This window comes from Ambystoma mexicanum, chromosome 6p (genome assembly GCF_040938575.1).
Source record: "Ambystoma mexicanum isolate Mex_15411 chromosome 6p, UKY_AmexF1_1, whole genome shotgun sequence".
NCBI lineage: Eukaryota > Metazoa > Chordata > Amphibia > Caudata > Ambystomatidae > Ambystoma > Ambystoma mexicanum.
Window position 1 is genome coordinate 112,684,577 of NC_090935.1, and position 17,651 is coordinate 112,702,227.

Consider the following 17,651-nt stretch of genomic DNA (forward strand, 5'->3'; position numbering starts at 1 on the left):
ACTGGTCCTTGAGCTCACCAGTGCTGGGGGAACATGTCCACATTCAAGACTGGTGTAGCACTACTACCTCCCTTAAGGAGAGTAGTGCAGAGAAGCCTTGTTTTTTTCTTTGTTCTATGGAGGATGGGTGTTTTCCCATATTAGGTGAAGCCCACACAGCTGTTGGTAGTTGCACCATGTTTCTGTTTGTACATGGTAGTAATTTGCTTACTGAAGAGGTCAAAATGGCCAGCCATGTTTTTTGTTGTTTAAGCACTGTGTTTGTGCTTTGCTGTACTTTGGGCCATCTTCCTCGAAGGCATGGGTAGGATGTGGCCATATATGGACAACCTCTTTGTGGCTTCTGTCCAGATCCTGGGAAGTAGACTGTGTGCATGGATCTGGTATAGTTCCATGCACACTACAACCTCCAAATCTTACATGAGGTTAATGTTGTACCTGAGCTGGCTGTCCATAATTGGACATCCACACAGAAAGTAAATGTTGCAGTTTTCATAATAGATGAGGTTGGGTCCCCCAGTCCATGAATTAAGATATTAGGAGAGGTTCTGGAGTCATTCCTCGAGCACTGAGGCAAAGGGTCTGAAGCATACCATGCCACAGTATTAGCCAATGATGCCTCCAGGGACGCCAGAGTGCTACCCAGGAACCACCATCAGCTAATACTTCCACTGCAAGGCAAAGCTCTTCAGTGTATGACCGGGAGCAGCTTCCACGGTGCCTCGATCTCGCCGAACTGGTGCACCTAACCATTTCTAGGTCCAGCATCATGAAGGCTCCCCTCCTGGAGATCAGCGCAGTCTGAAGTGCTGCCTGGATCTTGGGCAGGCTTGTGCTGTAAACATGCAGAGTGTAAGAGTAGACCAGAAAATATTCTCGCCAGAAGCCAGGGGCATTTGGCCGTCTCTCTTCTGTCTATGACCCCTTTACTTAAATGGCCTACATACATAAAAAGAAAGACCAGGCAGTGGGAGAACAATGCCACCAGCATGAGAGAAGGCAAACCTTCTCACGGAAGGCAGCAGATGGCTATACAGTGAGCTAAGAGGATTTGTCCAGGATAACTGTATCGTCCGTTGGCAATGGTTTGGTGCCAGGGTCTTTGATTTGACTACCTAATCACCTTTACCGACTAACACGATATTCTCTTTATTGGGGTAGCTGCCAGTTTTACAACCCTCATTTGGCGAATCGAGCTCTAGACCTGCATCCTACTGATGCTATGTTACGTTTTAAAGCTAGCACTGTCTAATGAGGTACATTGGTTTATAATGTAGCAGGTGTTACCATCACAAAAGTGTATATATATACACACACAAAAGTTCATCAACCTCCGACAGCAAATGCCCAGTCTGCCCTGCTGGAATTTTGTACTGTTACCTGGTATATAACCACCAATAGTTGTAATGAGTGTTTACCACACTGCGCTATCTTCTGCGACAGAAGATTTTCTGTTTTTGGTCCAAAACTGTGGAACTCCCTGCCACTAGAGTGAAGGACAATGAACTCACTTCTTCACTTTTGCTGAGCATTAAAGCCCTTGTTTATATAGAGAGGCCTGTGTATTCAGGGGGTCCTGTATGGATTTAGCTGTATCCTCTATCAACTGTTGTCATCTGCGCCGCTATACGGTTTATTCTGTTTTGTGCGCGGTATAAATATCAAAATACAAAATATAAATCTGTAAATCATGGCACTCGAATGTATCCAAAAGCATTTAAACTTTCGGCTTTGCACATGAGCAATATATTCCCCTTTTGCGCTAATTTAAAAAATGTGCAGGTCACCTTATTCGCAACTGTGACCGGCACATTTCAGGACTGGCTGAACATTAGCGCCCCCTTAATACATTCTTGTTGGTAGTGTGCTCCAGACACTAAATGTATTACACACGCACTCCCAGTACCCACGTGGGTGCTTGGAGCGTATTTCAGGATGACAACACCTTAATGGGCCTGCCACTTTGAAAAGCCGTAAGAAATAAAATTGTATTTCTATCCTTGTTGGAAGGATGGAAATGCAGGTGGGTGAGCAGCGGCTAACACTGCTGCCCTCCAACTTCAAAGCCTAGAAACACATGTGTACAGGCGCGTTATAAACGCTACATCATATCCTAGGAAATGCTTAAAAGTGTCAGAAATGAATCTATCGTGCATTGAGCCTTGCCCAACAGGTGCAAATGAAGGTCTTGCATTTTTGAGCATTTGAAAGGGCAACACGTTTGTGAATTCGGGAACGCATTGAAATATGCAAAAATGCTCCCTTATTTGCTCAATTGAGCAATGCCTCCCTGCAGCCAAAATATACCGGAAAGTGTTATTGGGTCGCATGGAGGAGTGGGCAATAAAGTCTAACGTTTTAGTAGGTGTACAGGCTGGATTTAGAAAGGAACAGTTGACACGTTTTTAGAGTGTTTATATTAATGCAAGTATGTGTGATTGCACGAGCTCGGCCACTATATGTTGTTTTTATTTATCTGAAGGCAGCCTTCGATAGTGTCTCTCGTGTGTTATTGTGGGAAGAAATGTTAAACATGGGCGTTCCTCTTCCTCTGATGGCAGCTGTTCACAGGTTTTATGATGAGAATACTGCCAACGCTAGATTTGGTCTGGAGGGAGCCCATAAGCACATTTTCCCAGTAGAATAGGGGATCATACAAGGGTGTGCGCTGCCCCCTTTTTGTTTCTACTGTATATAAATTCCCTTGCAGAACATATAAATGATCTGACCGCCCGTGCACCATCAATTGGAGTAAAGAAAATGTGCATACTTTTATTTGCAGATGAAGCAATTTTAATCTCTAAAACACTCCCTATCCCCTCCCTCGTTCCTTCTATTATCCTCTCTCTGTCCCCCCTCTATCCCCTCCCTCGTTCCTTCTATTATCCTCTCTGTTCCCCCCTCTATCCCCTCCCTCGTTCCTTCTATTATCCTCTCTCTGTTCCCCCCTCTATCCCCTCCCTCGTTCCTTCTATTATCCTCTGTTCCCCCCCTCTATCCCCTCCCTCGTTCCTTCTATTATCCTCTCTGTTCCCCCCTCTATCCCCTCCCTCGTTCCTTCTATTATCCTCTCTCTGTTTCCCCCCTCGTTCCTTCTATTATCCTCTCTCTGTCCCCCCTCTATCCCCTACCTCGTTCCTTCTATTATCCTCTGTTTCCCCCTCTATCCCCTCCCTCGTTCCTTCTATTATCCTCTCTCTGTTCCCCCCTCTATCCCCTACCTCGTTCCTTCTATTATCCTCTGTTTCCCCCCTCTATCCCCTCCCTCGTTCCTTCTATTATCCTCTGTTTCCCCCCTCTATCCCCTCCCTCGTTCCTTCTATTATCCTCTCTGTTCCCCCCTCTATCCCCTCCCTCATTCCTTCTATTATCCTCTCTGTTTCCCTCCCTCGTTCCTTGTATTATCCTCTCTGTTTCCCCCCTCTATCCCCTCCCTCGTTCCTTCTATTATGCTCTCTGTTCCCCCCCCTCTATCCCCTCCTTCGTTCCTTCTATTCTCTCTGTTCCCCCCTCTATCCCCTACCTCGTTCCTTCTATTATCCTCTGTTTCCCCCCTCTATCCCCTCCCTCGTTCCTTCTATTATCCTCTGTTTCCCCCCTCTATCCCCTCCCTCGTTCCTTCTATTATCCTCTCTCTGTTCCCCCCTCTATCCCCTCCCTCATTCCTTCTATTATCCTCTCTGTTCCCCCCTCTATCCCCTCCCTCGTTCCTTCTATTATCCTCCCTGTTCCCCTCCCTCGTTCCTTCTATTATCCTCTCTCTGTTCCCCCCCTCTATCCCCTCCCTCATTCCTTCTATTATCCTCTCTGTTTCCCCCCTCTATCCCCTCCCTCAGTCCTTCTATTATCTTCTCTCTGTTTCCCTCCTCTATCCCCTCCCTCGTTCCTTCTATTATCCTCTCTCTGCCCCCCCTCTATCCCCTTCCTCGTTCCTTCTATTATCCTCTCTCTGTTTCCCCCCCTAACCCCTCCCTCGTTCCTTCTATTATCCTCTCTCTGTTCCCCCCTCTATCCCCTCCCTCGTTCCTTCTATTATCCTCTCTCTGTTCCCCCCCCTCTATCCCCTTCCTCCTTCTATTATCCTCTCTGTTCTCCTTATCTTTATCTGTCCCAGTCTCTCCTATGATCAGGAGATCTCTTTTGTTTCTCACTTCACTCATTACTCTCTTCCTCTCGATCCTTCTCTATCCCCCTCCACTCCTCTCCCTTCTTACTTGCAAATTGGTCTAAATGCACATTTTATGGTTTGATTCATGTTTACTGTTTTGCTTCTACTGTTCCATGTTTTAAGTGTTACTTGTTGTTAACTGTAAGCGCCTTGGATTAAGGCGCTATATGAAACAATAAAAATACAATACAAAATACACCATCTGGGCTGCAAACAGCTAGATGTTTTTATGCAACAATGCGAGGAGAAGGGCCTATATATTAATATTAAAAACACTAAACATATGTACTGCAGTAGGAGGAAAAAACAGCATAATATCATTTCTCTGTCCTAAGAAGAAGTATCTGGGCTTCCGGAGATCTGAAGAGGGAAGATGGAATGCCCAGGTGGAAAAGAGTGCCGTTATTCGGGCAAAACTGGGGCATAGGCGACTGGGGATTAAAATACGAGATTCGCCAAAAGATCGGGTGCAGTCAATTTCACCCTCCTTGGAACTTTATCGCTGCCAAGCTGTCAGTTGCTTCATATGGGGCAAATAATGACTTGTTTAGACCCATTAGAAACAGCAGTAATACAATGTTAACGTCGCTGCTATCCCTCCCTGTGAGCACACCGAAGGATGCACTAAGATTGGAACTTGCCATTAGAGGCATAGGGTTTCAGGCAAGACTTAAGCACTCCTGATATTGGTCCAGACTATGGAGCTCGCCTAGTTTGGCATCCTATAGGGAGGACATGGAAGACGTTCGTTACTCCCCAGGGTCGGAGTTGCTTCCATGGTTTTCATACATCCGCGATACAAGCTTAGCGCTGAATATGGCTTATCTCTGGGATGACCCTGGTAATATTAGTAAAAGAACACTGTTAAAACAACTGTGACAAAACGCTAGTACAATGATTATTTTGTCACTAATATCATGAAGAAGTCATTGACATGTGTAACCCTACAGCGCTATCAATCAACGAAAAATAGCCTCGCCCTAGAGAAATATTTTGGAAGAGGTGGAACATTTAGGACCTTTTAATTGGTTTATGAACATGAACTTGGGGATACGACAAAGTAGGAACCAATAGGCAAAAGGAATCCCTGCTGTAGGTTTTGCTCTGATGCTGACAGGGACCTACCTAACACAGTTCCTTTTACTTTGCCCAAGGTATAACCTATATTGGAGATTGCTTCTCACTTCATTATTTATTTTTGTATTGTTATTTGGTTAAACAATGTTAACCTTTAACAAACATAAAAACACAAATAAAAAAAACATTTTCCTTCCCAATAATTCTTCTAAAAAAAGATCACACATTTATTCTGCAGTTCTAATATTAATACGGCCAAAGAGGCCCTTAAGTTGTGCTGTAGTGGCAAAAATGGTGCGACGACGGCAAACGTTATTTCTTAATTTTTTAAATCTTGGCTTATGAGCGCCAAGAAGGATATGAGTCCTGTCCATGTATAAATCAAGTTTAGGGATTCGAAGGCATGGCACCACAGATTTTAAAATGTTTTATATTCATTTTAGCTTGTATATCTTTTTAGCGGTGTGCTCAAACATTGTGATAAATTGTAAATGATTGTGATATTATCGACGTGTGCCATGTTAACAGTTGGCTGGATCAAGCACATTTTGCCCAAGCCTAAATATGTATTTGTACATATTGTATGAGTTTTGCTCCAATGGCTAAATCCAATGATAAACCTGTCCACCAACATAAAATGAGCAGTGGAGTGAAAAAGGGCATGTGAACGAGGCACACATTAAGTGGCCCTTCGTGGATTTGTGTGCACTTTTTTATTTAAGTGATGCGATGAGTTGGCGCATTTCATCCCTGGCACCCAAAACAGTTTGAGACTGTGCCACACTGTGTGTAATATAGTGAACACAGAAAGCTTTACAGTGAACACTGAAAGATTTACAGCTTTAACCGGAGCATAATACACTTGTGAACAGCATCCAGGAAGCAGGTTTAGAACTTAAACAGCACACTATACAACATCCTGACCTGTTTTATAAAATAAAGGGCACTGACTTCTATGAATCAGGCAGCCATGTTGCATCACCCCCACCAGCCCCAAGATGGGGTGCTGAGGCACAAGGCCCACACGTCTCTTGTCTGCACCTGCTATTTTCATACTTCCCAACAGCAGACCCTATAGTGATAGCCGTTGTGACCAACAGCCCTGACTTACTTCAGTTTGTCTTGATGCATTGTAATTGGGTCTGGTTCACTCCATCAGGTGTTCTTTCGTGTAAGCCTCAAACTGCTCCCCACCTACCCTCTTCACGTTCCGTACAGCCTGACCTGCAGCATCATATCATTACTGTCTTTCTCAAATGGGGTGCCTAGCTCTCGCATGGAACTGAAAAAACAGGAGACCCATTTGTCCTGCACACTTCAGATCTGGTCATGATGACCTGTGTCTATCTGCCTCTTAGGGTGATGGAACCCCTCCCGAAGCTTCTCTATGAACCCCTGGCAATCTCTAGCCCAGCAATCTTGCAATGCCTCAAAGCACTTGTGTTGTCAGCGAGGCCCACTGCCCCCCCTCTCCTTTAATGCAATGTGCTTAGTCAATCAGTGTAGCAGAACACACTAGTCACGTTTGCGGCGCTGTAAGGTTATCTGCACTGAATTCCATAATTATAGCTCAGTCATGTCCTTCAAGTAAAAAGTGAGCAGTATGGTATAATGGGCTTGCTCCAAAGCCATGGACTACGGAACCCAGGTTTGCTGAGGCCTCTAGACATATTGTGAATGATGACTTTCACAGAGAATGCACTCTTACCTGTACCAGCAGGTCTAGTTGCAGCCCAGTAATGAAACTGGGGATTTGCTTCCTCTTCGGGCACCATTTTCCAAAGTCGGATACTATGCTTGAAGATGCATAGCAGAGCTGCAGTGATCTTGTGAGCTCTCAATGTGCACACCAGGTGGGCTGAGGAAGGAGTAATCTCCACCTGAACCAGCACTTGCACCCAACCACTCCCTCGGAGCCAATCTCCTATTGTCTTCCATACCGTCCATCGAACATCACTACTACTTTGTCTTTACATGACGGTATGGCTACTTAATTGAATTTGCTTGGTGAAGGTGAACACGGGATGGTCAAAAATGATCACAGGTGTCTGTCCTGGATTTAGATGCTGGATAGCCTCTTCTAAGACCTCAAATGAGTGTCTGATGATAGTCCGTGTATGGGCACTTTCCAGGATCATTGGGATCGGGCATCTGTGGGGCAGATGGCTTGAGCTTGTGGTTGTTGGCGGCTAGCATGAAGGGCTGCCGATGTATGTGGTCTTGTGCCTCAATTTTGTTTTACAAGACTTGTCTTGCATCCTCTACTCACATGTATTCTTTTTCAGTCTGCTCTTTGAAGCCATCGCTGGTCAGTGTCTCCAACCTAGAAACTAGTAGACGCAACTTCTTAATAAAGTAGGTAACAGGTGGCACGTCCATGTATTAGTGTGGCAAGTGGCTGATGGTTTTACAGCTTGCATCACCAGATCCCTCAACAATGACAGTGCCTCAATACGCCCCTTTCCCGGAGAAAGTGGGATCCTGAATGAGGGTGATGGCCGTTCCATGGAAAGACTCCTTCGCGGTCATTGCACTAAGATCGTGGTCTACGTTGGCTAGATCTGGGAAGACACTACTATGCATCTTCGTGGGCAGACTGCTTGAACTCTGTGAAACTGCAGACGCACTATTCCCCATCTGAGCCGAGGGTGATAGAGCCCAGTCATAGATGATCAAGCCCAACCTTTTGAGTCTGTCTACCTATTCCCTCTTGCTTGAGCGAGCATGTAATGACAAACCTATGTATTGGGGTATTTGTGTCTTCTGTGTCAAAGAAGGCTTGATGCTGTAGTTCCACGTGTCCGCTTGTGTTTTGACAATATTGAACATCAGCATTTGAGCAATAGCAAGTGCTGCAGGGCTTGTGCCTTCTATTGGATCATTGATACTGCAACCAACTAATATCACACGAAGCAGGGTAGGCAACGCCGAAGGCACACTTTCTTCTTGCCATAGTTTAAGGCAGCCAATGATTGACTTGGCGTGTCCCAATGTAATGCAAGATGAACTGCATCGCTGTGATGGTCCAGCACACAGGCTTTGCTGTGAGCCACAACTTTGCCCTCTTCAAGTGCCAGCAGGACATCTGTGTCCTTGTACTGTGCCTGTATGTCTGGACACTGAGCAAGCAGCATCCCCTTGACCCATGTGGAGTGGATCCTGGTGCCCAGCTTGAGTCCTAGCTATTCCACCCTGACTAATGAGATCAGCCGGCTTCATCTAACCTGTTCTCCACAATGTGGATGGCAGTTCAGCAGAGGTCTTCGTCCCTGAATTAATCAAACTTGCCATTTCACGCACAGTTGCACAGATCCAATGTGCACTTAGCCACTGAAGCCAAATATACTATCATGTCTCCAGCACCGAGTCAATTCAGCAGTGCCTTGACTCCAAGAATCCCTGCACAGTCACGTATGTGTTAGTCGATTTTGAATGTTCCTGCTTTATGGAGACCTTCTATCGCATCAGGTTACCACAGAAAAACAAATCCCTTGGTCTACCTTCTCAATGCTGTATGGACGTGAATGTAACCTGCTGTGTTTACATACAGTGGGCGCATCAACATTGTGATCTCAACTGCTCCTTTTTGTTTACTCTTAAGTTTAGTATTGTTATAGTTTAGTCTGCGTGTATAATAGTATTTGGCATTGTTTCCAGCCGTGACTGCTTCAATGCCATGATGTTTATTAAGCCTTCTCAACTGAAGAGTTTGAAGTTGCCCCAGGTTTTTTTTTTTTTTAACTTGATCAAATTGTCTTTCAGGGAATTGTACCCGCTGGACCTATCTTTCCTTGCAGACTCTGAACGGTCATGAGTAAGGTTTGTTGGTCTTGTATTTTATACAAATGAGTTATTACTTCCAATTAGTGGGAGCTGGAGGTGAAGATATTGATGGCACAGGATACTTCATCAACTAGCTCAGAAGTCTTGGACATTACGACTATACTACAGAATATCAGTACTGGATAACCCTCTGTGTTTTGTAGTATTCTTTTTTTTGTTTTGTTGGTGGTACCACCAACACAAATCCCTTCCAACACCTAACGACAACAGTAAACTCTGCAACCATTACTGCCTACCTACCACTGGATACCGAGCAAGCAATGCTTTCTCTATGTATCGTGTTACTTCATTTTAAAACTAACTATTCAAGAAAACATTTATGACAAGGATGCCATTGTTGATTGATGTGAACAAAATTCAATTTCAGTACTGGAGAAGTTTCTGGTATTTTATTTAAGATTCAATTGTTCGTGATGACTATAGTGTAAGGGAATTGATGGGTGTGAGGTTGTAGGAGTAAGAGACAGACACAAGGGTGGCATGTTAATTGGCAAAGACTTTTATTAATACCAAACAGGGGGGAGGGGATTGGAGTAACACCTAACCGACCCAATCTGTAAGAGGGGTTTCCCTGCCTCAACAAAACTAGCTAATGAACTGTCATTGTCAGAATGTCCCAAAGTAAGGTTTGCCATCCTGTGTCCAAATCCTTACCTTACTTCGTATAATGTGATACAGGAAATATCTCTTGACTATCCGCATGTAGCCCAGCTTTGCAGTTCATCCGAAAGGTGTAGAAAGCAAACAAGCGTTGCACAAAACTCCAGGATTTGATTCCCTTTCCCCAGAGCCTTTCCCGCTTTATCTAGGATGGTTGAAAAGCAAGCAAACATTCTACAAGACTCCAGGGGTTGATTCCCTTTCCCCATTCTCTTTCCAGCCTTCTTGATCGGCCTGACTCCCACGCCGTGGGAAAAGGTAGACTGGTCTGGACACCTTTTCCAAGCCATCTTGTGGGTCACAGATCCTTGTGAGCATACCCAGATTCCAAGTACTGCAACAAAGAACATCCTGTGTGCCTTTTACAGCATATGTTGTGGGTCCCAGACCCTTGCTCAGTACCCCCTTCTTGGTCTACTCTCCTGTCAAGTGGGGTACTCCACAATCGTGTTTTCACCACCTTTTCTCTCTGACTTCTCCTCCACCCAAAGCCTTGGTTTACTGTCCTGCCAAGGTCTCTGAGTGTCAATCGTGCATAAAGGCATGGTGTTTCTCCTTAGTACTATTAGGGGTGCACCTCCCCAGTGTGGGTCCTGACTCCCTTCACTTGGTTAACTTCACAGTGCTATTTATGCCCCAGCCTTGCTTTACTCTCCTGCCAAGGTCTGCAAGCACTATTTATAAGTGTTAAATTGTGTTCCTTCTTTTTTTTTTTTTTTTTAAATAAATTTTTATTAGTTTTTCAAAACAAACAATACACACCAAACCGCAGTGCAATTAACAGTATCACATTTAACATTCAATCATTAATGCGCACTGCTCCCCTGATCCCCCCCCTCTCCGCGAGCCTGTTCCCATGTCGTTTTCTGTATCTGTCGCACATGATTGGGCATCGTTATCATCCAATTCCTCCAAATCCACCCCTGTCCCAAATATGCAGGATATCAGTGTCTTCCATGCCATCAGGGAGCCCAATTCTTCCTCCCAAGCCATACAACTCGCCTCCTGCCACACCGCTGTTTCCGCCTCCGCCCATTTCTGCAGGTCACTCCACCACACCTCCACCCGTGGCTTGTGACATTTTTTCCAGCCCATGGCTATTCTTCGTTTGGCTAGCACATACGCTAAGTCTTTTAGTTTGCCCACATGCTTCTGCTTCCGAGGTCTGGGAGACCCACCCAACAAACATGCCCAGGCGGTGTCTACAGCAAGCGTGACCCCTCTCTCTCCCAACTTGCGCGCCACCTCCCCCCAGAACCTCTCAATCACTGGGCACGCCCAGAACATATGCGTCATGTCCGCATTCTCTTCGTTACACTTAGGGCACGCCTGTCTTCCGGCGTTCCGAAATTTGGATATCCTCAGCGGGGTCATATACGCCCTGTGCGTGACGTATAACTGTATTTGCTGTAATCTAGCATTCCTAGACACCCTCTTGTGATATCCTAGAGCCCGCTCCCACATCCCATCTTCCATCTGGGTCCCCACCTCACTCTCCCACTCCGATCGTAAATATGTCAATTCCTTTCCAACCTTCGACATCACCATCTCATATAGCCTAGAGATCTCATGTCCCCCCTCCGCTGTATCATATATCACTCCCATAATAACATCCGGTTCATTTGCCAGGGTAGTCTCGGGCCATAGTTCCCGAATTCTCCTCCCCAATCTGTGATATGTGACATATTGGCCCCCATGTAATCCCGCCTCCTCGCTAAGTTCTACAAACCCCTTGATGGCGCCCTCCTGCCACATGTCCCCCAATGTCACCAGCCCCACAGGTTCCCAGTAGGTCCTGATAATCCCTCTCAGTTGTCCATCTTCGCCTGCCAAGGCAACTAGCGGCACCTGCGGAGAGCACGGGAGTGGGTCTCCCATCATTTTGCAGGCTCGTCTCCACATCTTCCACCCTAGCCTCACCATCCCCGGGTACTTCTTTGTGACAGCCTCGGGCAACCAGATGACTTCGTTTAGATGAAACGGGGCACATTCTTGCCCAAACAATCTAAATTCTGGAGTTACTTCATCGGAGAGCCATTTGGTCACGAACTGTAATTGGCTCGCAATGTAATAGGCCTCAAAGTTTGGGAGTCTGACTCCCCCTTTTTCATGAAAGTTCTGCAACTTCCAAAGCGCTACTGTTTCGAGTACCATGCCACAAGAACTCTCTGCAAACCCCATTTATTTTAGCAAAAAAACTCTTAGGGATCATGTATGGGATGTTGCTAAAGTAATGTAGCAGCCTAGGCAGAACCACCATTTTAATCATCGCTCCACGCCCCATCATCACCAAAGGTAACTTCTTCCAAAAACTCATGCATGCCTGTATTTTCTCAACAGCCATCTCAGTATTACACCTATGTTCTTCTTCCACCGTGTGGCAGACATCTATCCCCAGGTAACGAAATGTATGAACTGACCAGGGCACCTGCAACACTGGCAACCTATCTATGGGAACCTCCCTATAGCTGCCCAGCGGAAAGATGCTCGATTTCTGGGGGTTGACCGCTATGCCTGACAACCTCGCGTACCTCTCCATCACGTCCAGGACATACTGTAAATTCTCCTCCGGATGACTCGGGTACAATAACAAGTCGTCCGCATACAGGGATATCGGGTGCCTTTCCCCCCCAACCTCAATACCCACCATATCATACTGCTGCCTTAGATACAGTGCCAGAGGTTCCAGAGCCAGAATGTATAGCATCGGGGACCAGGGGCACCCTTGTCTAGTGCCTCTGCTAAGTTGCCACCTCTCTGATATGATTGTACCCGTCCGCACTCTAGCCAATGGAGCACTGTACAGCAACTCCGCCCATCTAATGTATCCCGGTCCCAGTCCGTACTCTCCTAAGGCCGCCAGCAGCCATTCCCATCTAACCGAATCGAAGGCTTTCACAGCGTCCAATGACACAATCGCCATCTCCCCCCTCATCATTACATCCCAATTCGATCACTCGATGGAGTCGCCTGTGGTTTTGGGTGATATTTCTATTCGGTACATACCCCGTTTGGTCCGGGTGGATCAACTTGCCTATCACTCTCCGCAGTCTATTTGCCAGGACAGCCGTTAGTATCTTGCTGTCCTGATTCAACATAGACAATGGCCTATACGATCCGCAACTATGTCCGGGCTTGTTGGGCTTAGGGAGCGGTATAATGACCGCCTCTCTGAGCGACTCCGGCAGCTTCCCCGTCTCAAACGCCTCATTAAACATGTCAAGCATCGGGGGGAGCACTTCCGCCCCATATGCTTTATAAAATTCACTAGGCAGACCGTCCGTTCCCAGGGTCTTGCTAGTGGGTAGCTGCCGGACGACCGCCTCCAACTCTTCCAACGTTATTGGGGCATCTAGTTCCTCTCTCTCTTCCATGCTTATCTTGGGCAACCCAATATCTTGCAAGGTCTCTAACATTTCCTCCCGGCCACCACCCCCTGGATCCCTGTATAATTCCCTGTAATATGTAACTTAAAAAGTTGCTAGCCTCACAGACTGCGCTTGATCTTGCATTTGTCACACTCTTGTGGCATTAGATAGGTGGGTTTGTTCAATTTGTGAAATATATTCATTGATTAGAGACACACCTGGTAAGTGTTGATAAGTAGGGTTCCAAGTTTTAATATCAATAGAGAAACAAATCACTTAGAACACATTACATCAATCTGGCAATATCAATTATTCATTGCTGAGTGCACCCTAGTATTCCAGAGCACTTTACGCATTAGAACATATTACACCAAAAACACATTGCGCCAACACGTGTTTCAACCTTCCTAGGTCGTCTTCAGGGCGTCTAAATTACTAACAATTAATCCAACGTATAACTTCAATAGATAAATCCTAATTTCCAGAGGTAGTCAAGGGAGGGAACATATACAACGAAGAGGTCAAATAATTTCCCAAAGGAGAGCAAATGATAGAGTCAGGGAAACAAAAGACAAAAGACAAAAGAGCATTAGTATAATTATAATGGCATTTCTATTTCCAAAAATAAACCAAAGATTTAAAAACTTGATCAAAAGGTTTTCACTTGAAGAAGGTTGCAACTTTTCTATGTAACTTATTGCTGTTTATTTGGTGTACAGGCAATATTAGTAATTATTCTGCTTCGACAGAAAATCATGTAGCAAGTACCGTGACTTAACATAGGAGAAACTCGGGGCCAAGTCCTTCCCCCCATATCTCACCTAATGTGAAAGTCTTTTCGGGTGCTGAGGCCGTGTATTTTCCGCTGACATCATTAACAAAGACTTATTGGTGATGAAACGTTGCTATTTTAGCAATGGTCAGATTTCCTGAAAGTACAAGTAAGTGTCTTAGTGCTGAGAGTCACATTAGACCAAATTAATTTGTTTTAAAATATAAGTAACTTTTGGAATGCCTTACTTTTTACCTGAAAATGCGAGCAAAGTTTTGAAGCGAGATATTTGTCGCACAAATAGTTTACGTTCGCCTGCTTTACGTTTTCTTGCCGCGTTCTGCAACGAGAGAGGTGAGTTTGTTTATGGTGTGCGTGTTAATTTAGCTACTCTAATGGTATTCAGTTAGTTTGAGGATATTTCTAACGTGTCTGCGTTATTCAAACTCACCGGCTTAGCTGCAATGTACTGACTGATGTCTGACGCCTTCGGGCAGTGAATGAATCATCGACGGATTCGCGTCGTTGCTATGGTGTCCTGGTTGCTGGTTCTGATCATGTGACGGTCACGTGCTCCATCTATGGGGTCATCTGACTATGGTTGCTAAGCAACTATACCAAACAGTAAGAGGAAATTATTTGAAATAATGCTTCGTTCCACGGACTTCTTACATGATTTTTCAGCCGAAATGCAGGCAAGAAAACTCGAATAGTTATATATTCTAAGATATTAAGAATATATTTGCACATGGTTAAATAATTCCGGAATATCCCAAATTTTACTGACTTACACAGACTTGTTACATAAATATCATGTAATGTTACCAATGTTTTATCAAACCTTAAAGTGTATTAATTGGTATGGACAACCTATAAGTTGACTAAAATGTTACCTTGCATCATTATTTCTTACTGTTCATAAGTTTATAAAAAGACATTTAAGTCATGATCCTTATTAAGACCAAGTGATACACATCGAAGTTTGCAAATCATTTTTGCTTCCTGTTGGCGTAGCTTCAACTCTCTGTCACCTCCTCTTGGATGGGGTGGAATCTGCTGTAGTCCAACATATCTAATATCTTTTACATCGTCCATTTGGTGATGCTCCTGCCAGTGGGAAGCCAACGGTAGTCTAATATCTTGACTGTTTAAGCTGTTAAGGTGTTCCCGAATACGGAAGCAAACTTCTCTTATAGTGCTCCCGATATACACTTTTTGACAAACACATTGTATTGCATATATCACAAATTTTGATCGGCAATTAATAAAATCCTTAATCTTAATTTCCAAGTCGCCATGGCATTTGAATGTTTTCATTGGTGATAACGTATATTTGCAAAAATTACACATTCCACATTTATAAAAACCCGATGGTTGAGTCCTAGAAGTTAGCCAGTGTTCCTGTCCAAGGGGTGCAGGTTTCAGGAAAGAAGGGCATAGTACATTTCTAAATGTGGTAGCTTTGGTGAAAATTATATTAGGACATTTTGAGATGTAATTATGAAGATCTGTGTCCAAAAGTAATATATGCCAATTCTTCTTCAACATTTGGTAGATAAGTTTGTTGTCCCGTGAATATTTGGTGATAAAACTGACAAATTCTGGATACGGTGTATCCTCGCCCTTGGATTTTGTTTCTAATAATGCTTGTCTAGATACTTTCTGTATTGAATCTATTGTTTGTCTAATCAGATTTTTAGAGTACCCTCTTGCCTGGAATCTTGCACCTATGGACTTACATTCTTTTTGGAAACTTTCAAGTTGACTGCAATTCCGTTTTGATCAGAGAAATTCTCCTCTTGATATATTTTCTACGACACTGCGTTTGTGGCAGCTAGCTGCATGTAAAATAGAGTTGACTGCTGTGTCCTTCCTATTTGTGCAGGTGTGTAATTCGCCTGCATCTATTGTGATTTTGAGATCCAAAAATACAATCTCCTGTGGGTCAATTTGTCCTGTGAACTTAATCCCAAAGGTATTATGATTCAGGTAGTCTAGAAAACTTGCATATTCATCTCTTGTGCCTTCCCATATGGCCAGGACATCATCGATATATCTTTTCCAAATAACAATATGGTCTTGAAAGGGGTTATTATGAAAAATATATTTCTCCTCAAAGTATGCCATAAACAAATTAGCCAAAGATGGGGCGTATTTTGCACCCATTGCTATGCCTTTTGTTTGTGAAAAGTACTCTCCATTAAAAATGAACTGATTATGTGTTAAGGTAAAGTCCAGGAAGTTTTTGATCATTTGGACATGCATATAATGAGAGGCAGAGAAGGTCCTGAAACTATAGTCTATTGTTTCCAAAGCCAAAGAGTGGGGGATCGATGTGTAGAGTGATGCTACATCTAGTGTCATTAGTGCATAGGTAGTTTGCCATTTAGTCTCCTTCAAAATTTGTAAGGCATGCATGGTATCCTTAAGATATGCTGGAATTTTTGGTACCAAATTCTTAATGCTACTGTCAATATAGTCAGCTAACGGCTCCGTGGCCCCACCTTGTCCACTCATTATCGGTCTCACTGTGGGCAAATGCTCGAACGGTTTGTGAATTTTCGGAAGAAAATATATTGTAGGCATGAGTGGTTTGGTTACAGATAGAAATGCCTTTTCATCGTCCGTTAAGATCTGGTTAGATCTGTAGAATTTCCTGAATTGGAGGGGAAAATGTGATTGACACATTTTACAAATCAGTCACTAAGGACATCCATACGCATATGGATCGCATTAAATCATCCATCAAAAGTAAGAAATCCAATCTAACCAAGATTGAACGAGAAGCTTTACAGGAGATTTGCAATGATAACTCTATAATTGTGAAAGAGGCAGACAAAGGGGGAAATATAGTCATTCTAAACAGAACAGACTACATCAAAATGGCAGATGAACATTTATCCATTCCTGGCTGTTACAAAAAACTCAGTAACAATCCTACTAATCAGACTGTGAAAGAACTACATCTGATACTACAACAATGGTTAAAGGGCGCAACATCTCTTCCAATGCCAGACTCCTTCTAAATGCTATCCACCTATCTAATAAAAATAAAAAAGATAAACAGGGCGCAGCGGTTATAGCACTAGATGCTGAAAAAGCCTTTGACCGAGTCAGCTGGGACTTCATGTTCCAATCCCTCCGCTGGCACGGATGCAGTGACAAGTTCATTTCTCTAGTCAGTTTACTTTACTCATCCCCAAAATCTTCAATATGTATTAATGGTCTTACCTCCCCATTTTTTTCCCTCAGCAGAGGTACTAGACAAGGTTGCCCCCTCTCACCTATTCTATACATCCTCTCCTTAGAACCGTTAATAGAACTAATCAGATCCAATAACAATATTCCAGGTATAGCAAGTGGCACATCCCACATTAAAATAGCTGCTTACGCTGATGACATCCTTATTCTCATCAAAAACCCCAAAACACACCTCCCATATTTACTTGAAGTACTATCCCAATTTAGCTCAGTTTCAGTGTACAAACTTAACAAAGATAAGTCAGAAATTATGCCCCTCAATCCCTACTGCTTTAAATATGACATAGACCCCTTTGGTTTTAAATGGTGCAGCTCCTCTATTAAATACCTAGGCCTTAGATTTGCTCCTACCATCCAAGACACCATTAAACAGAACACACAATCATTACTAGATAGACTTAAGGAATTAACATCCAGATGGTCCCCCCCTATATCTGTCCTGGTGGGGCCGACTAGATACGATCAAGATGATGTTATCACCAATAATTCTATATTATCTACA

The 17,651-nt window shown here is 44.0% G+C and overlaps 1 protein-coding gene across 2 annotated transcripts in view; it reads left to right on the plus strand.

The window, feature by feature from the left end:
- Positions 1–17,651, plus strand: part of LOC138511257 (mitochondrial amidoxime reducing component 2-like) — an 84,021-nt gene that overhangs the window by 18,156 nt on the left and 48,214 nt on the right. Inside the window, exon 1 of one of the 2 annotated variants that reach the window (XM_069626810.1) lies at positions 9,044–9,064. The exons of the other annotated variant lie outside the window; for it this stretch is intronic. The gene's annotated coding sequence lies outside the window, so the exon portion shown is untranslated. Of the gene's footprint in view, positions 1–9,043; positions 9,065–17,651 lie in introns of those variants that run through there. 2 annotated transcript variants of the gene reach the window in all.